This window comes from Trachypithecus francoisi, unplaced genomic scaffold (genome assembly GCF_009764315.1).
Source record: "Trachypithecus francoisi isolate TF-2019V2 unplaced genomic scaffold, Tfra_2.0 Lachesis_group20, whole genome shotgun sequence".
NCBI lineage: Eukaryota > Metazoa > Chordata > Mammalia > Primates > Cercopithecidae > Trachypithecus > Trachypithecus francoisi.
The window spans coordinates 47,994,972-48,002,545 of record NW_022681466.1 but is presented as its reverse complement, the minus strand read 5'-3'; positions in this window follow the sequence as shown (position 1 = coordinate 48,002,545).

Below are 7,574 nucleotides of genomic sequence, written 5' to 3'. Positions count from 1 at the left end.
TTGAAAATGTGAGTGAAACTTTGGTGTGCATGGGATTAGGTGCATAACTGGAGGAAGCTGTGCTTGCTAAGAACAGACCTACTTTGGGGCCCGGGGAACAAAAGATACCTCTTGCCCCCAACACACAACCCTGAAGGTTGGGCAGGCCACAGCCAGCTGGGAAGGGAGAAAAGGAGCCTGATGAGGTATGTGGATGAGGAGGCTATGGTGGACAAGAAGGAATGGCCCTTTCTCAGGACATGTAAGAGGCTGCCTTATCTTGAACATTCTTCAGAATAATGGGGGATCACCTGGGGTGCTGAGGTCCTCAAGGCCACCAGGTCTGGGGCTCAGACCTACTGGGGCTGGGTGTTTGTGTACCTAGATGACAGCTGGCAGATGTGGAGTAGTACATGGGTGAGAAAACAGACTGGGAGAGTGAAACACATTTGGCTGAGGCTGCACAATAGGATGTGTAAAGTGAGGGACTACAAACAGGCCAGTGTAGCTCCAAACCCAGGATACTCTTCTCAGCATCACAAACAGGGCAGTGGAAGAGAAGAAGGCTGTTCTGTGCTGAGGAAACCTGAAGCCCAAGGAACAGGCCTTGCCTGTGCTCAGGATGAAGAAGGTAGTGGCCTCTGATTGCATCCTTCCTCCTCTGGGGAGGGTTGGTGAGCTCTACCACCCTTCTACAAAGGATGGCTCAGACTTCCCACTTCTCTCCTTTTTCTCCAGTTTCTTTCTCCAGTTGCACAAGCCCAAATCCTTCCTGTAACCCTTGACTCTTCTCTTTCTCTCCTTGTGAACTGTTCCTTTGAAATATGTTCAGAAACTTAACAGTTCTCACCATCTTCACTGCTGCTATCCTGTCCAAGCCCCATCATCTCTCTCTGGTCTCATGCATCTCCCTGCATCCACCCTTACTGCCTGTCATCTCGTCTCTGCACAGCAGCCACAGGAATCCTTTTCATGGGTAGTCAGTTCATGCCTCTCTTCTGAGGGAAACCCCCAAAGACCTTACTATTATTTGAATGTGTCCCCCAAAGTTGATGTGCTGGGAAAATAATCCTCAATGCAGCAGTGTTGAGAGGTGGGACTCTTAAGAGGTGATCAATGACATATGGATTAATGTCATTATTGTAGGAATGGGCTCCTGATAAAAGGATGGGTTTGGCCTCCTTTCCTCTTTCTCTTTTGTCCTTGTGATGCCTTCCACCTGTTATGACACAGACAGAAGGTCCTCACCAGATGCAGCCCTTTGACATTGGACTTCTTAGCCTCTAGAACCATGAGCCTCTAGAAATTTCTGTTTATTATAAATTACCCAGTCTGTGGTATTCTGTTATAGCAGTGCAAAACTAACACAGAAAATTGGTATTAAGAAGTATGGCTATTGCTATAACAAATATCTGAAAATGTGGACATGGCTTTGGAACTGGGTAATGGGTAGAAGTTGGCAGAATTTGGCAGGTCAGACTATAAAAAGCCTATGTTGCAATAAATGAAACATTAACCCATTTATGCCTAAGGTGGCAATTTTTTTTTAAATTTTTGCAATCAGATCTTGGTGATGACCTTGAGTGCTAGGATATAAATAACTACCACATGCTTAGCATTCCAATAATGGAACACTAGGCAAAATTATGGGCAATTCTGGTGAGGGCTCATAAGAAGACAAAAGTCATAGGGAAAGCCAAAATCTTAGCAACTACTTGAATAGTCATAGAATGTTAGTAGAAATATGGGTGGTAAAGGCCATTCTGATGAAATCTCAGACAGAAATGAGGAAGAAGATATTGGAAACTGGAATAAAGGCCATCCCTTTTATATAGTTGCAAAGAACTTGATGACATTGAGGACAATGGACTTTGTGGAAGGCAGAACTTAGGAGTGATGAACTAGGATATCTGGTAGGAGAAACATCTAAGCAGCACAGCATTTAAGATGCTGTATGGCTTCTTTTGGCTGCTTATTGTAAAATGAGAGATGAGAGAAATATTTTAAAGTGGGATTTATAATTAAAAGGAAAGCAGAAAATAAAACTTGTGTAAATGTTCAGCTTGGCCATGTAAAGAATGAAAGAGTATGTTTAGGAAAGCAAACTAGGGTGTGTCCAAGTGACTATTTGCTAAAGAGACTAATAGAATAGAAGGGAGCCTGGGACAGTTTACCAAAAGCATAGAAGAAAGACCCTGAAGGCATTTTAGAGGTCTTCCAGGATGTCCTTTCCATCTAGGACCTTGAGAGAAGGGTTTTCAAAGAAGTGACCAGGGGGCCTCAGCATTCATTGCCCTGCACCACTTTTGGGACTCTGCTCCCCGCATTTTGGCACAGTACTCTCTGGCTGCCCCAGCTGTGGCTCAGGCAGGCCCAAGTGCAGCTCATACTCCTGCTTCAGAGAGTGCAAGTGGTACACCTTGGTGATGTTTATAGGGTGCTATTTCTGCAGGTGTGCAGAAAGCAAAGCTGTGGAGGTATCGTGGCCTCTACTTAGATTTCAAATAATGTATTGGAGAGCTTGGGAGCCCAGGAAGAGAACTTATCATGGAGCTAAGTCACTGCGGAAAGTTCCTACTAAGGCAATTCCTAGTGGAGACATGGGTGTGGGATATCCCAGCATGCAACTCCAGCCTAGGAAAGCTGCAAGCACAAGACTCCAACCTGTGAGAGAATGAGTGGATTGAGCCTAGCACAGCCATAGGGGTGGGGCTGCTGAGGCCTTAGGGGCCCAACCTCCACCCTTGTGTGCCCAGGATGCAGGACATGGAGTCAAAGGAGATTATTCTCCAGCTTTAAGACTTTGTGTTTTCCCTGCTGGTGTTTGGACCTACTAGAGACCAGTTACCCCTCTCTTCTTTTCTATTTCTTCTTTTTGTAATGGGAATATCTATCCTGTGCCTGTCCCATCATTGTACTTTGGAAGTGTATAATTTGTTAATTTCACAGGCTCACAGCTTGTCTCAAAGTTTCTCTTCAAATTCACAGAGAATAATTTATCTCAGGACAAATCCTTGGGTCTCACTCATGTCTGATTTAGATAAGACTTTGGAGTTCGGAACTTTCGAGTTGATGCTGGAACAAGTTAAGACCTTTGGGACTATTGGGACAGAATGAAAGTATTTTCCATATGAGAAGAACATGAATTTTTGGAGCCAGACGCAGAATGCTGTGGTTTGAATGTGTCCTCCAAATTTCCTGTGTTGGAAACTTAATCCTTAATGCAACAGTGTTGGGATGTGGGAGTTTTGAGAGGTGCTTAGTTCATGAGGGTTCTTGCCCTTGTCAATAAATTAACGTCATTATCCCAGGAGTAGGCTCTTGATACAAGAATGAGTTTGGCCCCCTTCCCTCTCTCTCATCCATGTGATGCCTTCCACCATGTTATGACACAGCAAGGAGGCCCTTATCAGATGCAGCACCTCGATCTCAGACTTTCCAGCTTCTGGAACCACGAGCCAATAAAATTTCTGTTCATCATAAATTACCCAGTCTGTGAAATTGTTATAGCAACACAAAATAAATAGATGCCCCCACCCATTCATAGGACAAGGCCTTCTATGAGCTGCATCACCCACAAAAGACCTCTTTGGTCTCACTTCTTCCCATGCCCTTCCCCTGTCCTTGCTCACTGGCTCCAGCCACACAAGCCTCACCTGTCTCAGGATCTTTGCATGGACTGGTCCTTATGCCTGGGTGTGGGGTCCACTTGACTCATTGCTATAGCTCTCGCAATAGGGCTTAACAAGGGTTCAGGAAATAGCTGTGCAATGAAGTTCAACTCTTTCTCTCATCATACTTTCTACCTTGTACCTTTTTCCTCAGTGTTTTATCCTCCAGAGCCCACCCTAGAATCCTCGCATGGGCTCTTAGAGGAAGGCCTGAGTGCTTACCCAATATCTCTTACTTATGCAGAGAGGCAGCTGGAGGGCACAGAGTGTGAACATTTTCAAAATCCCATGCCAGTCTTCCTAGCTCTGCATTTCCCCACCACCTTCAGAAGCCCCATCTTCCTCTGTGTGCCATGCTTTTCTCAGCCCCCCAGGCAAGAATGAAGTCACTGTTGTTATTCACTGTGACTGGTTGTCATGGCAACAGGGCCAACACACATCCACAGAGTCCCGGGTTAGTGTGCACCAGGGGTTTAGCAAGGTGGCAGTGGTGGTAGTGGGAGTGGTGGGGGTGTTGGGCTGCTTGTATGGGTTTCTCCACAAAGGAGGCATCTGGGGAGAGAGCCTGATTGGGACTCTAGGACAGTGGCATGTGCTTACACACTGCTTAGAAGGAGCATAATCCCAACACAAAGGCACCATTAACTGCAGAAAAGCTTGCACAGGGACCAGCTAGCTGCAGCCCTGGGAAAAGGCGCTTTTTGGATCATGTCCTGATAGGCTCTCTTCCTCTGCCTGGGACTTGGCTGATCTGGTCCAGCACCCAGAAGAGAAGACAGAGGGGGAAACAGACAAGAGAAAAAAAGATGCACGGAAAAGTGAGGACATGAGGCCACTCACATGTCTAAACCCAGATGTGGGCTCTGGTTAACTGCTGGGGTTGGGTCAGAAAAGGAGAAGTCAAAAGTGGATTCTAGATCCTTCCCCTGAGATAAAGGACTAACCCATCTATATGTATGGGTTACCTATTAGTTAAAGTAGTGCTAACTGCTATAAAAGATAAACTCCTAGATTCAGTGATTTAACCCCATAGAAGTTCATTCCCCACTCTACACAAAGTCTAATCAGCATTATTGAAGGCAGGAGTGGAAGGGGGCTCAGGACACCAGGCTGGTAACAAGTCTGCCAAAATCAGGTGGCTTCCAAGATTGTCTTGGACCTTGGCATCCAGCAGACAGACTGTTAGGAAAAGCAGAGGGTCACATGGGAGGTTTTCAGGACTGGTCTGGAGGTGGGCTGCCTCACTCTGCCCACATCCCATTGGCTGGAACTGTCTCATGGCCCTACCTAGCTGCAAGGGGGCCTGGAAAATGTAGTGTAGTTGTCTGGTCAGAGTCTCTGCTCCAGGTTGAAAGGAAGCCTGGCCCTGGAGGCAGAATGCTGTGTCAAGGAAATGGACCGGAGGTGGACATTGCCCACAGCCAGACAGGAAGGGGCCCCCAGGCATGCAAAAAATACCCAGTGATAAGAACCATTCCGAATTAGAATCCAGATTGGCCTGACTCCAAAACCTGTGGTTATTTGTATTCTGAGGCTTCCTCCTACAGGAACTTCCTGGATTCTGTTGAAAGGAGAAAGGAGAGAAGGTAGGGAAGAGGTGGAGTGGACACGGAGAGCAGGGAGTGATAAAGTGTGTGTCAGCCTGGTCTAGCTCCTTGGGTGCCCTGTGAGCTCTGCCCATGTTTGGTGCTCATGAGGGTTTCCGCTGGAGACTACCTTACCATTCTCTTTGAAGTTAGATGAGAACTCAGGTTAATGTGCACAACAGTAGCATGGCAAACAGGTGGGGAGCACAGGGATGGAACACAAATGACAGCTCAACAGAATCCAGAAACTTTTGGTCTAAACTGGCAGGGAATTCCACCTGAGGGGTGGAGTGAATTGGGGTCCTCAGCGAAAGAGGTGAGGGGGGTGGATTTCCATCCTGGAAGTGGAGGAAGAGCAGGCCAGGAGAGCCAGGCACACAGGCACAGGAAAGGCTGCTACAAGGAGAGGATGGAGGGGTCTCAGGGTGGAAGGGAGGCCTGCATCAGACCCACCTAAGCCTTTGGTGTCAGACTTTTCAGAGCTGGGGCTCCAATGTGAAAAAGCTCCCTGCTAAAACTTGTTCTTTCTGTGAATGGTATACTGAGGCTCAGAAGGAGGAATCATGATTTTTCCAAAGTCACAAAGCTGCTTAGAACCAGACCCCAGCCTAGAACCTTCATCTCATGTCTCCTGGGTCAGTGGTTGTTCTACTTCTATAATTGTCTTACACACACATATTCTTTCATTCTCTCTCTCTCTCTCTTTCTCTCTCTCAAGTTCTGAGGAAGCCAGGTAGACTTAGAATCTCCAGCAGAAATCCTGACACTCTGACAGTTGGAGGATGATTTAGCTGCGTGTTTTCATAATTGAGTCTGTAACTTGCACAGATCTAATCCATATTTATAATCTTACATTGGGCAACTGATACCTTCTGTGTCTGCCAGCACGGCAAGAGCCCTGGCTGCAGGTTGCAGTGCAGAAGTGGGTCTCTGCTGCAGCGGGGAGCCCAGAAGGGAAGACCTGTCTCATCTCTGAGAATGATAGTGTGCTCCCTGAGTAGCTCCTGTGCAGGGTCTGTTTAAAAACCCTCAGTGATATGCAAAAAGAGGGTAGGAGAGAAGTTGCCTGATTTAAATTATATAAATTGTGACTTATAGAGAACCATTAAAGATAGTAGTTTTTACACTTTCAAGGCATTCAGGAACCAAATAGGAAGCAAAACAAGCTCAATTAGAGGCACTCTGAGGACCACTTTAATGAATAGAAAAGAAAGTCCTGTGTAATTAACATGCTTTGTGCTGCTAAACTGGTATTCCGTGTATTGAAAGCTACCTTTTAAAAAGAAGAAATATAAAATTATGGGGTGGCAACACTGTATACTATATGCTCTGCGTATTACTATGAACTCTGATTTGCATAGAGTAATAAAACACTAGCCCAGACCAGACTATCAACAGCACTAACCAAGGGGATTCTAGATCCTGCTGCACAACTAAGACACAGCATATCCTGCCTCAGGCCCCCGACCTCAGCCCAGACTGTGTCCCTGGCAGCCTTGCCATATATTCATGCTCATCCCCCTGTCTTAGACATAACACCCTTTTCTAGCATGCTCCCCCTGTCCCCACTGAGTCTCGGACAGGCCTCTGAACTCACCGCCTCCCACGTGAGTGGCACAGGCACAGGAGATACCACAATAACACAGCCGCGAGACTGCCATTGATTTCCCGCTCTCAGTCTCTGCTTTAATCCATATTTTTATTAAGCATTTTTGTTCAGGAAGGAACATTTAGGGAAAACCATGAAGGGCTGTCAGGAGCTGTTATTAGTCTTCTCAGCTACCACCAATGAGCTATTCCAGGCAGAAATATTTGCTATCAGACAGCGGACCCAGGGGCCAGCTTGGAAGCAGAGCTGATTTGGCCGACAGAAAGGAGAATAAAAGACAGTTCTCGAGATGCCAGGAGGACAATGGGAGCAGCAGTTTCCAATTTATTTCACTTCTATTGAACACTTTTTAGACCTCAGTACCCACATCTGGTGAGTTGGCGCCATCCTTCTCTTAGAACTACTGAGGCTTATTGCTGGGATTTAGAGAACATCCAAATCACTCCACACAGCTTTATTTGGACCTTTCCAGGTGTGAAGCTTGGGGCTAGGTGCTGAAATACAGAGGCATACAGGCTCCACAGCAGTTCATGCAAAACTCCTCTCTTCAACTTGAGTTCAAGGCTAAGTCTTTAAAGATGTCACCTCCAAACTACCGCCTTGGAACTGCTTCTATTTTTATGCTTATTAATGTGGTCTGTGCTCCTTCTCCAACTACACTGTTGAGGGCATGGCAGTGTCTATGTATGTAGCATACTGCCTGGCACATCCTGGGGACCCAGAACATAT